The sequence below is a fragment of the Protopterus annectens genome, chromosome 2.part2, assembly GCF_019279795.1.
Source record: "Protopterus annectens isolate FY-2018-M chromosome 2.part2, PAN1.0, whole genome shotgun sequence".
NCBI classification, from domain to species: domain Eukaryota; kingdom Metazoa; phylum Chordata; order Ceratodontiformes; family Protopteridae; genus Protopterus; species Protopterus annectens.
Window position 1 is genome coordinate 560,360,023 of NC_056730.1, and position 25,034 is coordinate 560,385,056.

Consider the following 25,034-nt stretch of genomic DNA (forward strand, 5'->3'; position numbering starts at 1 on the left):
ACCTCCAGGTTGGTGGCAAAGCACGAAGCATCAGAGACTATCCATGTGCAACTAACAGTGGGTAAAACTGCCTTCCAGTTTATAGCCTGCTACAGACCACCCTCCCAAACCCAGGAACCCCACTCGGCCTTCCTGAAAACACTGGAAAATATGAAGGTCTCTCCAAACACCATTATACTGGGCGACTTCAACTACCCAAACATAGATTGGGAGCATTACTCTAGCTCCAACACCCTTGCCCAAAGGTTCCTAGAATTCATAAACTCAAATGCTATGGAACAACTTGTTACCACTCCCACAAGAGGGAAAACATACTGGACCTGATCATCACCAACATGGGGACTCTATGCTCCAGACCAGAAGTGTATCCCTCACTGGTAAGATCAGACCATAAACTGATCTCACTGGATATTCACATCCCGACCCCACCCCCTGCCCAGAAAACCACAGTGAAAAACTTCTCTAAAGCAAATTTCACACTCCTCAAAACCGAGGTGGAATCCTTCAAAGCCCCGGCCTGTGGAAAATACGCCCAGACCGCAGAATCCTTTATAAATGCATTCTATGAACACCTTCAGGAATGCATGGATCATGCAATCCCAAATAAAACCAAGACCCAATCCTCCAAAGGCAGGCGACCTGTCTGGTGGACCCCAGCCATAAACAAACTATACAATAGAAGGAGGAAGCTACTACATGATAGAGCAAAATCCCAAAAAGGGAAGGCATCTCTGATCAGTATTAGCAAAAAACTAAGGGCACTCATAAAATCGTCAAAGGCCAGCTTCGAGAGAAAAATTGCACAGGACACTAAAGATAATCACAAGGCTTTCTTTAGTTATGTTAGGAACCTGGGTGGGAACTCCCAGATATGCTCAGAATTAGTCCAAAATGACAAAAAATACACTGATCCCACAGACATTGCCAACATCCTAGCTGACAGGTTCAGCGCAAACCCCCTCCCCACCAAAGGGCAAATATCTATCCCAGCAGAGTGCTGCCCCCCTGACATCTCAGATGCTCAGGTGAGAGCTGCCCTCTCCAAAGCAAAAAACACAGCATCAATGGGACCAGACGGTGTCCCAGGCTGCGTCCTACATGAACTCCAAGAAGAGCTAAACCCAAACATAAAACTACTGTTCAATCTCAGCCTTACTACAGGATATGTACCCAAAGAGTGGCGTACAGCAACAGTGGTCCCTCTCCACAAAGGTGGTGCCTCAACGGACCCTGGAAACTATTGCCCCATAAGCCTGACTAGCTTGGTCTGCAAAGCTATGGAAAGGATCATCATGGACCTCATAAATAAAGATATTGGGGACCTAAAGACACTGGATCCTACCCAGTTTGGCTTTGTTAAGGGCAGATCCTGCCTCTTAAACCTGGTTGACTTCTTTGAAACAGTCACCAAGGCCATTGACGAAGGGAAGGTGGTCCACACAGCCTATCTGGACCTCGCAAAAGCCTTGATACAATACCCCACTCAGGCATTATAGATAAGCTCACCAGCTTAAATATAAACCCCTATGTCACTAGATGGGTTGCAAACTGGCTCAAGGACAGAACCCACATGGTTAGAATTGCTGGAGCCATGTCAGACTCCAAACCAGTTACAAGTGGCGTCCCACAAGGCTCAGTCCTGGGACCTCTCTTGTTTGGTATATATTTTCAGAGGTACAGGCCAACACGGAAGGACTGTGCCTGACCAAGTTCAGATGACTGCAAACTGGGCCATAATTGACTCTCCAGCCGACACAAGCATCCTCCAAAAGGGCCTCATAGAAACAGACAACTGGTGCCAGAGCCATGGTCTCAAGCTAAATGCCAAAAGTGTATAGTCATCCTCTGGCAAAACAAAGTGCCCACAAATTACCACATAGGTGGTAATCCATTAAGTACAGAAGACGTCATTAGGGACCTGGGGACCCAAGTTGATAGCAATCTCTCATTTGACAACCACGTGGCCAAAGTGGTTAGAAAAACATTTTATATAGCCCACCTAATCATGAAGGGATTCACATCTAGATTAGGAGAGGTCATCGTGCCTCTTTACTCATCCCTCATCAGGCCCATAATAGAGTACAATGCCCTTTTGGGATGTACCTTACCAAACACCTGCAGCAACTGGAAAGACCCCAAAAGTACCTCACCAAGAGGATCAAAGGGCTCAAACAGATGCCATATGCTACCCGGTTAAAGAAACTCCAGCTCTACTCAGTGGCATACCGCCTGCTCAGAGGTGACCTGTGCCTGACGTATAAGGCCATGTCCAACCCGGAATTAAGGGACATGCTGCACCTCAAAAATCCAAATCCCATCGAGCTACACGCCGAGAGACTTGAACCTCAGCACTGAAATAAATAGGACATGCTGGAGGGACAGATTCATAACCCAGAGGCTCCCTTCACTATGGAATAAAATCCCAGTCCAGGTTAGGCAGAGTCCCTCATTGACTCTCTTCAAGAGGAATCTTGATGAGTGGATGGGAGATCATAGGTTTACCCCGGGTATCACTTCTGTGTCACTGTTAGACAGAGGCACAGTATACTAACCTCGAAAAAGGGCATAGCAAAATTAATTTAAAATGGGTGGCGAAAGCCAAACATACTCTGGCTAGGCTTATAAATGCCCTAGGGCAGATAGCCTAGTATGAACCTATGAACCTATGAACCTATGAATGATACACTGCAAGAAGCTGGATTAAAAGTGAATAAAGAAAAATGCAAGGGTTTTGAGATAAGGAGTTGAAAGGAATAGAAAAAAAAAAAAGATAGGTTCATAGGTTCATACTAGGCTATCTGCCCTGGGGCAATTATAAGCCTAGCCCGATTCTGTACGGCTTACGCCACCCCTTGATTTGAGTATACTGTGCCCTTTTTAAGGTTTAGTTTACTGTGCCTCTGTCTAATAGTGACACGGGAGTAATCTCTGGGACAAACCTACGATCCCCCATCCACTTATCGAGATTCTTCTTGAAGAGATTCAGTGAGGTGCTCTGCCTCACATGAACTGGAATTCTATTCCAGAGCGAAGGGAGCCTCTGGGTTATGAACCTGTCCCTCCAGCAAGTTCTATTTATTTCTGTGCTGAGGTTCAAGTCCCTCGAGCATGTGGCTCTAAGGGATTTAGATTTACTGAGGTGAAGCATGTCCATTAATTCTGGATTTGACATAGCTTTGTATGTCAGGCATAGATCGCCTCAAGTAGGCGGTATGCAACTGAGTAGAGCTGGAGTTTTTAACCGAGCAGCATATGGCATCTGTTTGAGACCCTTGATCCTCTTGGTGAGATACTTTGGGGTCTTTCTAATTGCTGCAGGTGTCGGGTAAGGTACATCCCAAAAGGGCATTGTATTCTATGATGGGCCTGATGAGGGATGAATAAAGGAGCACGATTACCTCTCTTGATCTAGATGTGAAACCCTTCGTGATGAGGTGGGCTATGTAGAAGGTCTTTCTAACCACTTTGGCAATCTGGTTTTCAAAGGAGAGATTGCTATCAACTTGGGTCCCCAGGTCCCTAATAACTTTCTCTGTACTTAATGGGTTTCCGCCTATGTGGTAATTTGTGGGCACATTGTTTTTGCCAAAGGGTATGACTATACATTTTTTGGCATTTAGCTTTAAACCATGGCGCTGGCACCAGTTATCTGTCTCTGTGAGACCTTTTTGAAGGATGTTTGTGTCAGCTGCAGAGTTGATTATGGCGCCCAGTTTGCAGTCGCTCTAACTTGGTGAGCCATAGTCCTCCCAAGTTTGCCTGTACCTCGGAAAAGTATATACCAAACAAGATTGGTCCCAGGACAGAACCCTGTGGGATGCCACTTGTGACCGGTTTCGAGTCTGACATGGCTCCAGCAACTCTCACTCTGTGGGTTCTGTCTTTGAGCCAGTTTGCGACCCATCTTGTGACATAGGGGTTTATATTTAAGCTGGATAGCTTATCTATGATGCCCGAGTGGGGTATTGTGTCAAATGCCTTTGCAAGGTCCAGATAGGCTGTGTGGACTACCTTCCCTTCATCTATGGCTTTGGTGACGGTTTCAAAGAAGTCAACCAGAATCAAAAGGCAGGATCTGCCCTTGACAAAGCCGAACTGGGTAGGATCTAGTGTCTGTAGGTCCCCAATGTCTTTGTTTATGAGCTCCATGATGACCCTCTCCATAGCCTTGCAGACTAAGCTAGTCAGGCTTATGGGGCGATAGTTTCCAGGGTCCATAGAGGCTCCACCTTTGTGGAGTGGGAACACTGTTGCTGTACGCCATTCTGTGGGCACATATCCTGTAGTGAGGCTGAGATTGTATAGCTGTTTTATTTGAGGGATTAGTTCCTCTTGTAGTTCATATAGGACGCAACCTGGGACGCCATCTGGTCCCATGGAAGCAGTGTTTTTTGCTTTGGAGAGGGCAGCCTTCACCTGAGCATCTGAGATGTTTGGGAGGCAGCCCTCTGCCTGGATAGATACTTGCTCTTTCGGGGCGGAGAAGTTCGCACTCAACCTGTCTGCCAGGATATTGGCAATGTCTGTGGGTTCACTGTATTTTTTGTCGTTTAGAATCAACTCAGAACAAGTCTGGGAGTTGCATCCCAGGTTTCTAACATAACTGAAAAAAGCCTTATGATTGTCTTTGGTGTCCTGTGCAATTTTTCTCTCAGAGCTGGCCTTGGAGGATTTTATGAGGGATCGTAATTTTTTGCTAGTACTGATCAGAGATGCCTTCCCTATTAGGAATTTTGCTCTATCATGTAGTAGCTTCCTCCTTCTGTTGTACAGTTTATTTATGGCAGGGGTCCACCAGACTGGATGCCTGCCTTTGGATGATTGGGTCTTGGTTTTGTTTGGGATAGCATGATCCATGCATTCCTGGAGATGACCGTAGAATGCATTTATATAGGATTCTGCAGTTTGGGCTGTAGTTTCCACTGGCCCTGGGGCCTTGAAGGATTCCACTTCGGTTTTGAGAAATGAGAAGTTCGCTTTTGAGAAGTTTTTCACTGTGGTTTTCTGGGCTGGGGGTGGGGTCGGGATGTGGACATCCAGCGAAATTAATTTATGGTCTGATCTTACCAATGAGGGATATACTTCTGGTGTGGAGCATAGAGTCCCCATGTTGGTAATGATCAGGTCTAGTATGTTGTCCCCTCTTGTGGGAGTGGTGACTTGTTGTTCCATAGCATTTGAGTTTATAATTTCCAGGAATCTTTGGGCTAAGGTGCTGGGGCTTGAGTAGTGCTTCCCAGTCAATGTTTGGGTAGTTGAAGTCGCCCAATAGAATGGTGTTCGGAGAGATCTTCATGTTCTCCACTGTTTTCAGGAAAGCCGAATGGGATTCCTGACTTTGAGAGGGTGGTCTGTAGGATGCTATAAACTGAAAAGCAGTCTTGCCCACTGTTAGTGGAACATGGATGGTCTCCGATACTTCGTGCAATGCCACTAACCTGGAGGTGTGGATATCCTTGATAAATATGGAAACTCCCCCACCTTTTGTGGTTCGTCCGGTTTTGGAAAAGCATGATAAGAGGTATAGCCTGGTAGTGCTGGGGTGCTCTCTGGAGCCTTGAACCAGGTTTCTGTCACTGCACAGATATCGATGTTTTCCATACTGAGGAGAGCTTTGAGTGCGTGCATCTTGAGGTTAAGACTTCTGGCGTTTAGCAGCATTACCCTTAGGTTTCTTGTTCCTTGTGCTGTCTATGGGGGTGGGTTTGACTTTTGAGCCTTGCCTAAAAAAGGCACTATGGGGGTGGCAAGAGCCTTTGCCAATATCCGAAAGCCCAGTGGTGACAGGTACAAGCCGTCCCTAGCGAAGCAACGTGGCTTGTCGAGCATGTCATCCCAGGCTGACAGACACTGGATCCCCTTTGAATGACACCAAAATTTTAGCCAATTGTTAAAATCGATCATTTTGTCTTTGTACTGTGGCATCATTCTAGGTGAGGGTAAGATGCTGCTCAAGGTCAGGGTCATACCAGCCTGGGCTACATGATCAGAGTACCAGTACTAGGAATTGTCTTTGGAGAACATGACATACTGAAGGAACAATGGTGGAAAATCTTGAGAGATTTAAATGGACTTAGTATTATGTGGAATATGTGCAGACTGTCTTTTAATAAAAAGTACATTTGATAAACACAATTTGGATAGGATGGGAAAATGATCATATATAGCCAGTGTACATACATGATACCAAGAGAATTGACTGAAATTATACTTCATTTTATCTGGGAATCCAGATCGAATCCGATAAAAAGAGGGGTGTTATATACAGAAAAGGACAAAAAGGGTTTAGGTTTACGGAACCCAACAGTATATGGAGTTTAATTTAAATTTATGCAAGATCTTGGTATGGGTAAATGGAAAAGAAAAGCTGGTAATAAGTATATTTAGGGAAAGACACTAGAAAAAGATCGGGCTATAACAAAAATGAATAAAAGGGACACAATGAAACTAAGATATAAGAATGTGTCAAGAAAAAAAACTGTGGAAATTGAAGACAGAAGGAACAGAAGAAGACAGGAAGACATGGTATAAAAATATGTTGCAAAACTATTGTGTGAATCCATGGGAACATTTAAAGGGAAAAAAGGGAAAGCAATAAAGCAAAGAACTAAAATGTGCAAGAAGAATATTGAATGTCAAGATTTCTTATGGAGGTTGCAAATTAGTAAGTTGCCAATAAAGGGAAATATGCCATACAAAAAATAAATTAAAACATTTTTTGTGGAGAGTTACAAACAACAGAACATGTTTTTTAACACACAAAAAAGTTAAAAATTTATGGGAAAAATTAATAGACTATAAAGTAGTTAAAGAATTCCAAGATTATAATCAGACAACTATGGATATAACTGAATATGTTTTTTATAGAAAATACAGCAAAATACATCAGTAATTTAGATAAAAATAGTTTGTATTATAATGGACAAATTGGAATGACAGACTGAATGAGATTATGTTCAATGGAAAGTGGACGTTACCAAACATAATAAGGAAAATTAAGTGGTGGTTGTGGAAAAGAGAGTGGGGGGGTCTATACATACATAAACAGATGTTAATTATGAAGTAGTGTTTTAATACAAGTTTATTTGTAAATATGGAAATTGTAAACAGTTGTACAAATAAAGAACCCTTACACTTTTCTACAAGTGCCATGAGATCCTTTACATCTATCCACCTGAGCTACCAATTCAAGCAGATGGGGCCTCAGTTTAGCATCTCATCTGAAGGATGGCACTCTCATGATGAACTGCACTGTCGGCAATCAATCTACCTGATGTGAAAATAGAGCCCACAGCCTTCTGCACCAAAGGTGAGTGTGCTACATGCTGCACCATTAACACAGATATTTTAATAAGAACTTAAACTACTATCCCCATATAGGACTATTATAATACATACGATACTCTTGCTATGTTTTTTTAAAAAAGAACATGTAGTTTTAAGTAAGAAAACATTTTCAAAAATAAAAAAAACACTACTTAGTCACTTTTTGCATTTTAATCTTTTTTCATATACAGCTGAAGCAAAAGAGAGGTAGCTACTTCAGTTCTTTCTGGTACAGCCAACCAACATAGCAGCATTGATCAAACATCCTTCCATTACTTAATGCAACAGTTAAAACACTTTACCATGAATACAATAATCTGCAATTCTCATACTTTTTTTTTTAAGATTACTTTATCTTACATCCTCCTCATGATCTTTACTTTATCTCAAAGCCAGCATCTGGTTCCCTGAAGTTTCATCTCATTCTTCTGGTCATGTCCCGGGTGTCTCTGTCCTTCATACATTTTCTTATAACACAGTGGGAATGGTCTCACTAGCACACTGTCTACTTAGCCACGCTTTCTGGTGGAAGGCTGAAAAGCTGAGTCCTCTTAAGTTAAAAGGTTTATTTTCTGTTGACCAAGCTTCTTTCTTAATGACCACGACCTCCAGCTCTGCTTTCATGTACACCCTCAACCCATCAGGAAAAAACAGATCCGTGTAAAATCTTACCCTAACAACAGATGCTCTTCTCTTCCCTGTTGCAGCATTCATCACCTTAGGGATCTCCTGCCAAAGATAACCCAATGTCCACCCAGTATACCAAAGCCTTTAGATCTTGTAGGTATCGTACCACAAGTATGCTCCCTGTACATGAGGTAAGACATAAAGGTGACATTCAGGCACAGTTACCTAGAACTGAACTGCCCCAGAAGAGAACAATCTCTAACAGACAAATGAGGCTATGCCTATCGAGAAGGGGAAAAAGCAGATGGAAAAAGGATACCCTCAGCCAGGAGGGAAACCAAAACAAACCCAAAGGAAAAAGGGGGTTGAAGGGAGGGACTGAATATTGCAACAGTAAAGAGAAGGGCATCAACTGTTATGGAAAGATTTTATACAATCGTATGTTCATCTATATCCCTGTTGCAGTATTCTACAACTTAGGGAACGTACAAAAGCTAAAGAAAAGAATTGGGAGGTGGAAGGGAGGGAAAAGCCCTCAAAAACTCCATGCAAAATTGCTTTAGCAAACACCGATCTGGTCCTAGAAACCGTATCTCACTTCTAACGCTTGGCAAATATATGCACTGAAGACCAACTAGCAGCCTCAAAGATAGAATTGGTGCGCAAACCCTTGAAGAATGCACCAGAACAGGCAACCGCCCCAGTGGAGTGAGCTGTGACTGAAATAGACAGACACTTGCAATGAAAATAATAATAAAAAGAAATGGCCTTAGATATCCAGGAGGAGATGGTTTGCTTAGAAACAGCCAAACCCAAAGTCCTGGGATGAAAAGAAGCAAAACGCTGGTCAGACTTATAACTGGCCTTAGTTTTACCCAAATAGTACTAGAGATGTCTGTGCAAATCCAAGGCATAAAGAACCCTCTCACTAGCAGACTGAGGAGAATGAAAAAAGGAAGAGAGATTGACTGCCTGAATCAAAGAAAACTCTAACAACCTTGGGCATAAAAGGATTAGTTCGAAGGGACACCCTGTCTCTGAGAAAACAAAAGAAGAATGGCCATAGGGGCCTGAAGTTCAGAAACCCTCCAAGCAGGAGTAAGAACAAGGAATAAGACGGTCTTCCAAGTACAACATTGCAGAGAAGCTGAACCTGCAGGCTCAAAAGGAGGCTGGGTCAATGTTTCTAAAATGAAATGAATGCCCTAAGGAGGAGAAATAGGTTTTCTTGGTGGCCTAAGATGTAAAAAGTCTTTAAGAAACCATATTACTTCAGAGCGAGAAGCCAAAGGAGGATTCAAGGGCAGAAAGGCAGAAATAGCGCTCACAAATGGCCCTTCACAGAAGAACACGACAAGTCAGAATGGAGCAACTCACACTGATAGGAGAGAACCTGAGGCAGCCCCTCTGAAAAAGGGTCCTGATTATGAGCATGGCACCAGACAGAAAATCTCTTCCATTTGGACATAATAGACCTTGTGCGTACAGTTTTTTTTGTCTCCTGTAAAACCCTGAGCATGTCCTCAGAAAACAGGTGCCTAAAAGTGATCAAAACCTTATCACCCACAGTGTCAGTTGAAGAATGGACAAGTGAGGATAGATGGAAGACCCCTTATCCTGTGCGTGGAGGCTCAACCAGTGAGCTAACTTATAGTGACTGCCCCTAACCTGATGCATTAAGAAGGGGAATCAGTATGGTCTTAGCCAGGAGAGAGTCACCAGCAAGATTTCTGGGGAGCCCAGCTGAATCTTCTGCAGGACTCTTGGAAGTGGGGAAGGGGAGAAAAGGCATAGAGAAACACCCCCTTCCAGGGAAAAGAAAGGGCGTCAGTCATCCATACCAGACAGCATGGTACTCGTTCAGAGGGGAGGCAAAAAGATCTGAGAACTACCCCACTGATGGACTATGTCCAGAAACACATCTCTGTGAAACATCCATTCGAGAGCCTGTGTTTTGGACTTGCTCAGACAGTCTGCCATTTGATTGTGTTCTGAAGAAATATAAACTGTCTGAAAAGTTAACTAATAACCAGATCCCAGGCCTTAAGAGCCAGCATACAAAGGACTTTGTGCCCTCCTGCTTGTTGACATACCACATCATTGTGGTGGTGTCCGTGTAAACCTTCAGAGTGCCTGAACAGAGCATGGGGTGAAAAGCCTGAAGGGCCAGAATCAGAGCTCTCATCTCTGATATTAATATGGTCTGACGTCTGATAGGGGGCAGAGATCTTGAACTTTTAGGTGACCACAGGAAGCCCCCCACCCCATGTCTGAAACTTCAGTGAACAGTTCTTGAGAAGGAAGAGGGTGAAAGGGCAGGCTTGGACTGAGGGTAAGTTGCAGAATCCACCAATCAAATTCCTCCCTTAGACAAGGAAGGAGAAACACTCTGAAATCTAGAGGGTGCCAAATGCCAAAGCAAAACTGACTTGAAGTACCACTGAAACTTTCGCATGTGCAGTCTAGCAAGAGGCAGCAATGGAATAAAAGAGGCCATGAAACCCCATGGCTTGAAGAAACACTCTGCCTGGAACAGCAAGCAAAAGAAGAAGAGACTGAAAGGACATAACTTTTGATGGTGGAAGGCAGGCCAACACTAGTATTGTCCTGCAACCCAGACACACATGATCCTGACACGGAGTCGAGACATACTTTCTGAAGATGATAGTGAACTCCAGACTTTGAAGGAGAGATATAGTGAACTCCAGATCCTGTAATACAAAATTGGGAGAAGGCACCTCAAGCAACAGGTCATCTAGACAAGGAAAAATCTGAAAACCTTGTAGACTGCAAAAGGCAATCACAGGAGCTAGGCATTTTGTGAATACCTTTGTGAGCAGAAAAGAGGCCAAAGGGCAAACCGTAGAACTGAAAATGACAGAAAGAAACAGAAAAAAGTAAAAACTTCATGAAAAGAGGGTGAACAAGGACATGCAGATAAGCGTCCTTCAGATCAAAGGCAGCAGAAAAGCCTAAGGTAGTACAAGAGGAAATAGGGTTTGAAGAGTAAGCATCTGGAGGGAAGGAACCTTGAAAAAGTTGTTGAGTAAGGAGAGATTCAGAATAGGTCTCCAACTGCCCTCATTTCGAGAAACCAGGAACATCTGGGAGTAAAATCCCTTTCCTACTTGGGAAGGAGGGATAGCCTGACTAGCTCCCTGATCCACTAGGGACCAATAAGAAATGAGGAAGTTGTTCCAGTGGAGGTAGGTAATTCCTGAAAAAGGAAAGAGACTTCCATACCATGAAGTAACCCTGATGGATGACAGATAGGAATCAAGAAGCTGAAGTGATGCGATGCCAGTCTAGAAGACAGAGAGAGCGCCGAAAGGACAAGTACCTGTATAAGGGGTGTGTGGGAGGGGGAGATATCAAAGAGAAGCCGGCTTGTCAGATAAAGGATGCTTCTGGGCCACAGCAGCCTGAGAAGACTTAGCAGGAGGAGCTTGTCTACCACTTTTCCTGCCTTTAGTCGACTGACGAGGCTGTCTATGAACAAAAGCAGGCCTAGTACGATAATTCTTATAGAATGTAGTGATACGAGACCCAAAAATATGTTTAAGGTCCTGTAAAGCCTTAAGTTTTTCTTGAAAAGACTTAAACATATCAGCAGCAGCAGCATTCTCAAAAAGATTTTTATTATTCAAAGGAGCATCCAGCTACTTGGCCTTAATGTCCTGAGGTAAAGACTGCATATAAAGCCAAGAGTAATGTTTCATGACAGACCCAAAGGCAGCAACTCTGGAAGAAAAATCAACAGCATCATATATGCATATGATGGAGTGTTCAGCCTCTTGAGAGGTAGAACACAAAAAAGATAAAGCAGAAGCCTTACCTTCAGAATCAGGGAGATCAGAAATAACCAGACAAGCCTCGGCAATCAAAGCCAGGGCATATCTGGTTATGAGAGTCTGGTAACGGATGGCCCAAAAGGCCAAAGTAGAAGCAGTAAAAAGCTTCTTACCAAGCGTCTGTATTGCCCCATCACCTTTACTTGAAGGTAGAAGCTTGGAAGAGGGCAACAGCTTAGAAGGCTTATCAGGGGAGACTAACACCACAGCAGGGTCAGCAGAAGGACATAAATAAGAACTGATAATCCTTGGAAACCTTACAGAACCTGTCAGGTTTCTCTGGAGCAGGAAACAGAATCAGGAGACTTAGAAGCAGCTATAACAGCATCTAAGAAAGCACCCAGCACAGGAAGTACAGCAGAACATTTAGGACTGTCCACCTGAAACAACTCACGACACCTCTTCTGGATATTAGACACCGGAGAAGAATCTCACAAAGTATTCCATCATTCTAGCTACTGTGTCTCCAAAAGACAATTCCTCAAAAGGAGGCTCAGGACTAATGGACTCCTTTTCAGCAGAACCATAAGCCAAAGGCATCTGGGAAGAGGAAGGCAAGGACCCTTCATCAGACTCTGAATCCTCATCTGAGGAATCGGGAACCCTAGGTCATTTGGAAATAGTTAAAGTTCTAGGGGAAGAAGGAACAGAAACCCTTGGGGAAGTCTCAGGGACATTAAGGCATCAAACAGGCACTGAGTAAACTCCTGCCATTCCCTTTGAGGATCCTTAAGGTATACAGAAGAATGCTTAGTCTTCTGCTTTTTCTTAGTAGGGATGTCAGCTCTAACAACATCTGGTGGTTCAAAACCCTGATGGGATTCAATAGGAGTACTCAGTACCTCCTCCCCAAGAATTTGCGGAATCCCTCTAGGGCCTTCTGAGATAATCAACCGCGGTTCCCCCTCAAAGTCCAGACCAGATGTTTGCAAAGCATCAGAGGACATGCAAAATGAAAGATCCATGCAGGCTTCTGACAGGGTCACAGTAGAGGAATCCTCTGATGGGGGCTAGACAGCCAAAAAATACAGCCGAGATTTCTTGGCCACCTTCTTACTCAACAATACCTCAGGGTTAACAGATTCTGCCATGCTGCCCTGGGCTAACAGTTTAAGCCTCTGGTTCTCTAGACAGATGGCTAGGGAAGACAACTGGCTTTTAAGAGTCTTAGGAACAAATGCCTTACAAATACTACAGGATGTATGGTTGTGAGAAGCACCCAAACAAAAAAGACAATATTCATGACAATCCTTATGGGAAATCTGCCTCCCACCCTGACATTTTCCCTTCTTGGATGACATGAACTCCAGGTAACCAAAAGAAAACACCACCAAAGAGAGACCCCAATGGGGTACTTATTTGATGACTAGGTATTCAGCACAGCAAAATAGCATCCAGACTGAAAGGTGATGATGGCGTTTGGACTGGCAGCAAAGAAGTTCTGGGTAACTGCATCCGTATGTCATTTTAATGCCCTATGTCCTGTACTGAGAGCATATGTAAAACGTATGGCACATATAACAGCTAAAGGCTTTGGTATAGTGGCAGGAGATCCCTAAGGTGAAGAATACTGCAACAGCGATATAGAAGGAAATGTAATCTGAAAACTGCTGGATAAAGTTAAATTTCAGCCCAGCCTACCATCATCCTCTAATTGCTGGGATAAATTTACTTTGTCTGGTGTACAGCAAATAATCACTTTCCATGAAAACTTAGATGACAACTACTTTTATCAACTTCTGTCATACTTTACTCAAGAGCATCTCCTTCTGCTGGTACATTTCCATCAGAACAGATCTCATCTGTTTCCTAATGGTAAGATTTGGAGCTTATATATATATATATATATATATATATATATATATATATATATATACATATATATATATATATATATATATATATACATATACAAACACACACACACGCGCACACAATGTGTTCTCTTGATTAACTGTTCTTACTGTATAACAATAGCTGAATTCCTTAATTGTGCCTGCCAAAATTCATACAGTCTTTCTCCATTTTCTCAGGGATGCAGTGAACCTCCCGTTCTCTCTCCACCTGCTTTCTGCCATCTTTCTTTTTATTAACCCTAGATGTCTGCAAATTGGTCAGTTCATCTGTATATTTATTCGGTATTTCTGCTATGTTTCCAACCTTATAGCATTTGACTGCACATATTCTATGTACATCCCACTTAGTTTAAAGAATTCTGGATGCATTTTGTTTGTTTTTCTTCTAGGCTGCCAGAAACCATCGCCCACACCAAGGAAACAAATTGATTTGCTTCCTAATGATCAAGGTTATTCTTAGTTAACACTTTCACTTATTTTTTCACCAACTTTCCTTTAGATTGAACAGTTTAAGGCATTTACTGCCAATAACAAATAATCCAAAATCAATAACCTTTGTTTACTTCTTTTGCTGAATTCTCTGTTTTCACCATGGGAGAACTATAACTTGTTAGTCAGTTTCCAGCTAGCAAGTGCCTGAAATATTTGATAATGATGTCTAAAATTGCATATGAAATAGAGGAGTTTATAGCCTCAAAGAAACTCCAAAAGGAATAACATCCAAAGTACATCTTGTGACTAGAAAAACTTTTCAGAAAATAAACTCCAAAAGATTCATCAACATGTGCATTAGAAGGTTTACCTTTACAAAACCGAACAACAGTGGTGCGACTGCTCATATCAGCGAATCGTAACCACGAATCAGAACAACGACGATTCCATATGTTCGAAAATCTGCAAATTGAAAAGCAGATTTGCTGATTTTCGAACATAAATATCGAAAGAAAAAAATGAAGTGTAAAGGAGGGGGGCAAGCCCCCCTGCACCCCCACACCCCCCTACTTTAATATTCTAACTCCGAGATCGCACTACAGTTGGGAAAGAGACCATTTTCTGATCCCACTATACTACAATCTGCCCCACAATGTCGAATGTGCAATGAGTGAATGTCACTGTGCATTCGCTCATTGAACATTCTAACCTTTTTCCGTTCGGCGTTTGCAAACTTTGCAAACGGCCTTTCGGACAATTGTTGTTCACCCCTGTGCAATATGCACACATGAAGGTAAACCGCATCAGAATATATTCCCTCTCCTTTTGGCCATAATGTGTCAAAACCAAAGCAAAGCACAGTAAATGGACTGCATTTCTGCAAGGTATGGAAATCTCATGTAGCATTCATCTCTACCCCCTTAGATAGGTGTGTGTGATGACTGTGGAAACTCAAAGTGTGCGACTGGCTTGGCTGATATGCTTCACTTTATTATACAAGTACGGCAATACATTACTGGTAAGTCAGAAGGGAGAATCTCATAAAATGACCCTGAAGTATTCTGTCAGCAACAGGGAAGTGATTTCAGTGGAGTGCTTGCCTGCCATGTGTATGACTTTGCATGGTGAGGCTTACAAAAGCTTTGTCACTATGACTACTCCCTGCCTGAAGGCTACTTTTAAGGATCATCATAAACAGCATGGCCACTTTTCTCATGATGGAACAGAGCTGATACACCAAAAGACTACCACAAAAATAAATCTTCAGTTTATTATTATGAAATCATCAAAGATAGTGCAGGTTGATTCCCCCACCTTACCCCAACTAAGATGGAGCTGTTTAGGGGGAAAAAAAAGAAAAATCCTCTGGGTTACATTGTTTAATGTTGCCTGTTTGGCAAACAGCACAGGATAACTACTGTACAAAACAATAAAGCTGCTCTAAAAAAATCTCTTATGCAACAGTAGCTCTAAAATTTCATTCCCATGGGAAAGGAAGAATACACGAATCTAGCAGTCTTCAGCAATACTTTGCAATACAACCTACCTTACTGATGGTACTCAAGGAGGACACAACGTTTTGAAGGGAGAAGAAGGAAATTTCCATCTACCCATCCACAACCCCTTTTTCCAATGACTAACCTCAAGAGTGGCAATTGTACAGAGCTAATGTTCACACCACCGGGTGGCAATCCCTGCTGCAGATGTTTTTTCATACCACACACAAAGAGATGGCCAGTTATGAATGTCAAATCCATTTACTGCATGTCTTCAGAATGTGGGAGGAATCTGGAGCACCTGGAGAAAACCTACATGTTTACAAGCAGAACATGCAGACTCTACAAAGAAAATACCCCAGCCAAGATTCAAATTGGAGAACCTCTTGCTGTGAGGCAATTGCCTGTTGCACCATGGTGCTGCACCCCTTTAATGGCAGTAAAAAAAAATTAGAAGTCTTTTCACTATACTACCTATTGCTTATAGACACTGACCATTTTGAGGCTAATATACACAGTAAGATGTTATATGTTAAGAATAATAGTTTGGTATTTTGGTCACAGTACTTGGATAAAAACAATATATTTCATTAGAAAAGATAATTTCTACTTTTAGTGTAAATAAAACAAATTTGCATTTAATTCACAGGAATAAGTCAATATTCAAAGAAAAAATGAGCTTGACAGTTTCAGAGTGGACAATTTCCTCTTATTAATGGTAATGGAGAAATTAAATCTTCTTGATCAAAATTATATAAGTTAATTCTTGAACTACAATTCAAGATATAATTTTTGGAGGATTTCCTATATTAATGTTATTTAGTTGATATCAAATATTAGAACAAACAAACAAACAGTTTAAAATCAGTTGGGTCAACAGAATCACATACCACATGGAAAATCTTTGCATGGAAGTATTTGTACAAAGTTTTATTTTGTAACACTTCACTGAATTCATAAAATTTATAAAACCAAAGACAATGTTTTGTCGGTGAGAAAACATTCTGGCAGACTGGTACCATATATTTTACACATACGATAAAAATATAGAATACTAAGAAGAGATTAAAAATGTTTTCAAAGCTCTTTGACCTACATGCTCACATAGTACCTCGGGTGCCATCAGATGAAGAGAAAAAGTAGCTCACTTCAGATCATGTGATGATATCACACAGCAAATACTGTAGTAACACAAAACCCTTCAAGATAATGTATTCCAGTTTAAACACGCAGAAAATCCAAGCTCAAGCTGTATTACAGACCAATGATGAAATAATACAAGAAATGTCAAGTCTGATAAATAAACTTATATTGAAGAACCACAGTTAAGCACTTTCATCCCACCATTCAGGACTTCAACAAAACAGTGTTTGCAAGCATAATAAAAGTATTTAAACTTATATAGTTCGATTATGTTTGCAAACACTATTCTGACGAAGTCCCAAATTTTGCCATATACCATAACGAAATCAACTTCATTAAACTGATATCATTAACAAACTTTATATATTGTTTGACACCAAAAACTTTTCTTTGCTTGATAAATATAATAAGCTGCAAGTATTTTTTTAAATAATGTGTATGTAAAAAAAAATAATTTTCCAGGGGAAAAAAGAATTAGAAAAGCAGTACACAGTACCCTTGCAGAAGAAACTGTCGCCATGTCATACAGTCTAAAAAAGAAGTTATGTCCTTACCATAACGTTCCATGTGAGTTGTTCATCTTGCCTTTTTGTTCTTACACGTGGGTTCGGAGCCGATCCCTCGGCTCTGAGTTGGCCGCTTTTCAAACTCAGACTCTCAGAGAAGCTCGAGACCTAGTGTATATCCCATGATGCTCTACTGTAAATCCCCAGATCTAGTATGCTGAAACCAAAGACAGCCTACAGGAAGAAAGAGAACTATAGTGCCTACTACCTATCTAGGTTGCTATAGGTTTGTAAAAGGAAGAAACAGTCTGTCCAAGAAGACAGGCTGACAAACCTCGACCAATCCACCAAGGCAACCATCTTTCTCAACAGGAGGGGGAAGGTGGGAGGGAATGTAAGAACAAAAAGGCGAGATGAACAACTCACATGGAACGTTATTGGTAAGGACATAATTTCTTTATGTGAAGTTGTTCTATCTCGACGTTTTGTTCTTACACGTGGGTAGCGTCCCAAGCACCCTAATCCTGGGTGGCTCACGGGAGAACATTACTGAGCACAGTGGAACCAAAGGAAGCTGTGTCCCGGGAGGTCCTGTCCACTTTGTAATGAGTGATAAACGTGTGAGGTTTTGACCACGTGGCAGCTGCACAGATGGTATCCAAGGGCAAACGAGCTGCTTGAGCTAATGACGTAGAAACAGCCCGGGTAGAATGGGCTTTGACGTTAGTCGGTAATGGCTGGTTAGTGGAGGAATAAATTAATTTAATGCAGTCAGAAAGCCACTTGGATAATGTCATTTTTGATAATGCAGACCCTTTCTTATTCTCTGCGTCAGAGACAAAGAGTTGATCCGACTGTCTGAATTCTTTCGTTCTATCCAGGTAGAATCTCAATTGCCTGTGTACATCAAGCTTGTGTAACATATATTCCAGTCTGTTGGTATGGTGTCTAAAGAAGGTTGGAAGCTCAATGGACGGATTTAAGTTAGTTTCTGAACAGACCTTGGGGAGAAAGGTAGGGTTTGTCCTGAGCAACACCCTATCAGGGTGAAAAATCAAATATGGGGGTTTGGAGGATAAGGCTTGAAGTTTGGAGACCCTACGTGCAGATGTAATGGCTACCAGAAATATAGTTTTCAAAGACAGAAACTTTAAGTGACAGGATGAGGCGGGTTCGAAGGGGGCTAGCATCAACTGGGATAAAACACGATTCAAATTCCAGGGAGAGACAGGGTGTCTGATAGGTGGTCTGAGATGGTGGGTCCCTTTCAAAAAGGCCTTACATAGTCTATGGGACATGATGTTAGACCCGTTAAACCCTACACGAAAATTGGAAATAGCAGCCAATTGAACTCTAATGGTGGCAGCAGCTGCGCCATCATGGAACAAGGAAGACAAGAACTCTAAGATGGTATGAATAGGCACTACATAAGGGTCAATGTCATGATGAGAAGCCCAGTGAACAAATCATTTCTATTTGCTATTATATAGCTTCCTGGTAGACAGTTTATGAGAGGAAACTATATGTTGGACCGCGGGAGACAAATCTTGAGACCTGGCTAATATGGGAATTGGAGCAGCCAAGCTGTCAGTTTTAGGGAGATGAGGGAGGGATGAAGAACTCCCGATGAATGAGTCAGAAGATCTGGCACTGGGTCCAGGATCCATGGTTCTTCCACTCGATACTTCTGCAGGAAGGGAAACCAAATCTGACGAGGCCAAGATGGGGCTATCAAAATCACAGTCCTTCTCAGACCTTTGGCTTTCTGTATAAATTTGGGAATTGGCGGGAAGGCATATAGGAGGCCCGGGGGCCAATTGTGTACGAGCGCGTCCCTCGGGTTGCTCCCCGTTGGGGGATAAAGCGCAACGTAGCTGCTGCATTTGGCATTCATCGGAGATGCAAATAGATCTCAGCAAGGCTGGCCCATCTGCAGAAAAACTTGTCCGCCACCTGTTGTTTGAAGGACCACTTCTGAGGCAACAGTTTGGCCCTGCTCAGCTTGTCCATTATCACGTTGGATGACCCCGGGATGTGTGTTGCTATTAGAAAGCATCTGGTGGATACAGCCCATTACCAAATTTTTAGGGCCACTTGGCATAAGGGATACGATCTGGTTCCCCCTTGCTTGTTGATGTACCACACTACCGACATGTTGTCTGTCTGAATAGCAATTGTCCCTGGAGGAAGACAGTTGTGAAAGTGTTGCAATGCCAGGAACACCGCTGTCAGCTCCAGGACATTTATATGCAAATGTGATTCCATGCTTGACCAAGTACCTTGGACAGTCTTTCCCTAAAACAGCCCCCCCACCCTATCAGGGAAGCATCCGTGATCACTGTGGCTGTAGGTTGGGGAAGAACAAAGGGACGTCCTACTACTAACTGGTTGCTGTTCAACCACCAATTGAGATCCTTCTTGCAAAGATTTGTTAACAGAATCTCGTGTGACATGGGCAGTCGTTGTTAAGACCACTGTGCGCAGAGTATCCACTGGAGTATCCGCATGTGCATGCGCCCTAATGGGACTGCTATCAGTGTGGCTGCCATTGTGCCGAATAGCTGCAGTATCTTTGACGCAGGAGCTTTGTTCTGGGTCAACAGATTGGACAACTGATTTTTAGAGATACGATTCTTGCTTGAGGCAACCTGATCCTTGAATTGACGGTGTCTAGCTCTGCTCCTATAAAAGGTAATACGCTGCGAGGGCGATAACGCAGATTTTTCGAAGTTTAAGGTTATGCCCAACTGGGAACAAAGGTTTGATAGTGTAGTCTCTTGCTTGGATTAGTTGATGCCTGGAGGTGGCAGTGAGGAGCCAGTAATCCAGATATGGAAACACCCGGAATCCTAAACGTCTCAGGTGAGCCGGGACCACTGCCATACATTTGGTGAACACTCTGGGGGCTGTGGTGAGACCAAAGGGCAGGGCTCTGAATTGGTAATGACTGGCCCCTAGCCGGAAACGCAGGTGATCTCTGGATGATCTGTCCATTTTGATGTGGTAGTAAGCATCCTTGAGATCTATAGAGCACATCCAATCGCCCGTTTCTAAGAATGGAAGAATCGATTGAAGCGTGACCATCTGGAACTTTTCCTTCTTGACGAAGGTGTTGTGTTTGCTGAGGTCTAGTATGGGCCTCCAGTCCCCTGTTTTCTTTGGAACTAAAAAGAACCTTGAGTAAGTTCCGGATCCTATCTGGTCCGCCGGGACTGGCTGGATGATTCTTTTGTCTAGCAGGTTTTGGATTTCTATGGCTGCTAGCTTTCTCAGACTGGGTGGAACATCTGCAATCCTTGTACACATGGGGGGGAGTTTTGTAAAGGGAATGTAGTAACCTCTGGCAATGATGCCTTTTACCCAAGAATCCATTCTAATGTTTAGTCAGGCGTTTGGGTATAAAGCCAAACGACCCCCGACTGCCACCAGAGAAGGACATCCGGGCTTCCTTTCAGGAACGCTGATAGGGCTTACCAGAGAACTGCTCCCTTTCGCCCTGGTTTTGCGGACCACCTCTGCCATTTGGATGGCGTCTTCCGTTTTTACCCCCTCCTCTGCCCCTAGAGGGGATATCCGTAGGTGTGTTTTGGAAAGCTCCTTGGGGTTTTCGGAACCTCATTTTTCCACTTTGTTGCCCTTTGGGGTACGGTCTAGTTGGAGTGGAAAAATGGACTCCTACAGCAGACAGAGTCTTTCCTTCTTGTTCACACCTAGTAAGCGTCTCCTTAACTTTAGGCCCAAACAAGGCGGAACCATCGAACAGGGTATTGACAAATGAAAATTTGAAAGCTTCTGCAAAGGCGCATCCAGGACTGTCTCCGAAGAGCTATCACTGAGCCTGCCACCCTACTCGATCCATCAGCAGCAAAAGAAATGAGTCACATGGATGAGTTTACTATAGAACTGAGGGTGTTGAGTTGTGCAGTCACCTTCGCAGAAACTGCATCAGCTGTGTTACCCTGTAGAGCATCTCCCAGCTCTTTAAGGAGATCTCGTTGAAGGCGGGTAAAATGGGTCAGGTAGTTGAGCGATCTCATGGAAAATGCCGCAGAACTAAATATGCATTTCCCATACCTGTCCATCGTCCTAGAATCCCTATTAGGAGGATGGACAGAAAAAGAGGTTTCTGACATATCTTTCTTGGTGGCTGCCCCCATCACCATGGCATCAACTGGGACTCCCTTGGTAAGAATATAAACTTGTTGGGCTTCCGAGGGACCGGTTCCACTGAATCAGAGGACTCCTACGCCCTTCGAGCAACCAGATCCATCAGTTCATCGAAGGGTGGGGTAACCCAGGAGGTGGATGGTTGAGACCCAAAGGCCTTCAGGAGTACCGACTCGTCCTCAGTAGGGGCAGGGGGCTGCCAATCACCCCTCTGTCTTAAGATCTCCAATATGTCGGCAAATGAGACATCCTCTGAGGGGGATCGTGGGGACCCTTCTGATTCCTCCAAGTCGGTATCCGATGTCAGGGATTCCTGTGGGGAATCCAAGTGCCTCCTATTGCACAGTCTCTTCCTAGGTACTTCATCGGTGGGAGCGTCTGGTGAAGTCCCTATAGAGGAGGGGCCATTTAATGGGGATACCTGAGGCCCAGGGTCTCGACGCTTGGTAGGGACCTGTGGGGAAGAGGTAGAACGAGGCCATTTAGGGGGAGGGGAAGAAAGATCTGAGGAGGTAGTGGTCTTAGCAGACATGACCTTCCTCATGGCATCGAAGGCACCAGAATCCCGGTCCGAGAAGTCTGTCGGCTCCGAAGAGGCTGGCAGCTCTCCCCGAGCCAGGACCCCCCACTCCAATCCAGAGGACGGAGCCAAAGCCACCTGCGCCGAAGCCCCGAGGGGAAGGGTCGGAACCGAAGTATCGGTCCGACTCTCCACCCAGGAGCCAGCGAGGGACTGTCAGCCCCGAGACTCCCCGGTCAGAACAGAGGAGATCAAGTTCGATGGAGCGGAGGGAGGTGGATCAAACCTCGGCTCCGAGGGATCTATCAACATCGGTTCTGTCCGCCCCGGCTCCGAGAGCGCGATTGGCTTCGGAGGAGGAGGAGAAGAAATTAGGGCTGGAATTTCAGGCTTCGAAGACGAGTGGCTCGAAGCGGAAAGCATTTTGTCAGGGCTGGGTTCTTAAACAGCCTCTTAACCACTCAGTCCAGGTCCACATCAGAAAGCCTCGAAGAATGTGTCGAGGGATGGGTCGAAGGAGCCGAAGATGGTACCGATTGAAGAATTGGAGACTGAGGAGTCTCCAATATCGGATCCACAACTGGGCTCCGAGGTAAAGGATCGATACACGGCTCCAAGGGCTGTGGAGCCGATAAACTAACCATACCAGAGGAGCTCGGAGCCGATGACTTGGGCTCCGAGGACCCCTTGGACGACTTCAACCCCTTCGAAGCCTTGGAAGAAAGGTCGGCCTTGTCCAACGTAGCCTGAAATTCAGGCTTAAGGAGTCCCCCATCTATCACCTTCCTGCACCTTTCCAAAAGAACCCTAGTGCTAAAGAAGTGGCAGATAGAGCACACCACCTGCAAATGAACAGAACCCAAACAGTACACGCAGGTGGAGTGGTTGTCTGTAACAGACATTTTTTGACCACACTCACACCTTTTAAATCCGGACTTTTGTTTTTCTGACATCTTGAACAACATAAATTCAGGTCCCTGAATCTCAATATTAAGCCAAAGAAATAATAACACACCAGTTATCTAAGTATCTAAATTTTAACTATTATAGCTATTAACTATGAACTAAGCACTCTACAGGATATATGTATATATATATATATATATATATATATATATATATATATATATATATATATATCTAAGGTTATTTAAAGGTGACAGAAGAAAGAAGTGCGCGCACACACACACACAAGAGCTGACAGAGCCCTGTCACGCCCAAACAGATGAGAGGCCTAGAAAAACCTTAGAGAGAAAAAAACTTCAAAAATTTCACTAGATCTAAACAAACTAACTAAACCCTAATACTGTAGAAAAATCACATCTATTTTAACCATATAAAGATAAAATTATCCACAAAAATTCTCTATACAGAAAAAATAAATCACTGGCCCGAGCTTCCTCCAACGAGCTGTAGATCCGTTGCAGCAGCAAACTAGATCTGGGGATTTACAGTAGAGCATCATGGGATATACACTAGGTCTCGAGCTTCTCTGAGAGTCTGAGCTTGAAAAGCGGCCGACTCGGAGCCGAGGGATCGGCTCCGAACCCACATGTAAGACAAAACGGCGAGATAGAACAACTTCACATCAATGCTTTATTCAGAATCACAAATGGTTACCAAAGGCATGCCACCCTTCAAATAATGTGCCATACAGAAGGTCTCTTTTGTTGAGGAAATTAAGATTAACCATTCAGTCTCACACACACACACACACAGACACACAAAATTCACATGGAAATCGGTTAAGTAAAAACGCATTCAAACTCACATTTCACAGTATCCTGTGATCAGTCGCATAAAAACAGACGGCAATCCTGCCTTACTACAAAGGGTGTTACAACCCTTTGGCTTCTACATAGCACTTGAAGAATATTGGCACTTTGAATACTGAATCTGTACAAAACTTTAACCCATTTTCTTTACAGAGACAAGGGAAAAATCTTAAGTTTGCAAGTACTTCCTTTGCTTGGAACATTTTATGGCAGCACCAGTTTTGTGGAAGACTTTTGTCGCAACATCTTTGCATATGTTTTATGGTAGATTCTTGCAGCAGGATCTACTGAGGTAATGAGCGTCTTCTTTTGCAGACATGTACTTATTTGTTTTTGTTTACAGGGAAAGTCTGTCTGGGTGCAAAGCCAAGTTTCAGTGGAAGCTCAGGGAGAAAAGCTTCAAGAAATAATGTACAATATAACAAGATGTAAACAAGCTCTAAAGAAAGGCATACAAAATTACTGAAATTCATTAAAACTGAATAAACAGAAAATGTCACAGAAGGATACAAAGCATAGTAAGTTCTAAGAAGTGACACTGGCACACATTACAGAAAGTACAGTTGTGTACACTTACCATAAATGTAGATGTTCGAGTGCATTCACTGTTGCAGTCATTACATTTGGCTGGCAGGTTGCCCTCAGTCGGCCTGATTACAAAGTCTTGGGTCCTGCGTCGGTTGCTGTCTCGTCTTCCATGACGTCAGGGGTATAAAACAAGCAGCCAACGCCATTTTCTTTAGTTTTTCTTGCCCCAGATGTCAGGTGCCCCCAAAAAGGTAGCAAAAACATATATATAAAAGGTATATATATATATATATATATATATATATGCATCAATACAAACTTTACCTTCATCTACAAGCAAATACACCACATAGATTGTAGAAGATAGAGAAGGAAAGAAACTCCAGAATGAAAGGGGGATGGTGGGCGGGTAACCTGGACTGCAACAGTGAATACACTCGAACATCTACATTTATGGTAAGTGTACACAACTGTACTATGTTCTTAGTGTTTCACTGTTGCAGTCATTACATTTGGGTAGAATCCCAAAGCTATGAATGGGAGGCTGGAGCTAAACAGCATTAGGTGCGGCTATAAGGCCCTGCAGAACTGCAGTGGCAAAGCCTGCCCTGGACTTAGAGTAGAGAAGCAAATGATAATGCTTTGTAAACGTGTGAACAGAACTCCAAGTAGCAGCCTCTAGAATGTCTTTGGTTGGTACTCCTCTGAGAAAGGCTGCTGAAGTAGCTGCAGCTCTGGTGGAATGAGACCTAATGCCCTTGGGCACAGGTTTGCCATGGTGTAAGTAGCATAAACGAATGCAGTGGT

At 43.3% G+C, this 25,034-nt stretch overlaps 1 protein-coding gene across 2 annotated transcripts in view; it reads right to left on the minus strand.

The window, feature by feature from the left end:
- Positions 1–25,034, minus strand: part of RBM27 (RNA binding motif protein 27) — a 2,498,992-nt gene that overhangs the window by 1,026,184 nt on the left and 1,447,774 nt on the right. The window lies entirely within an intron of this gene.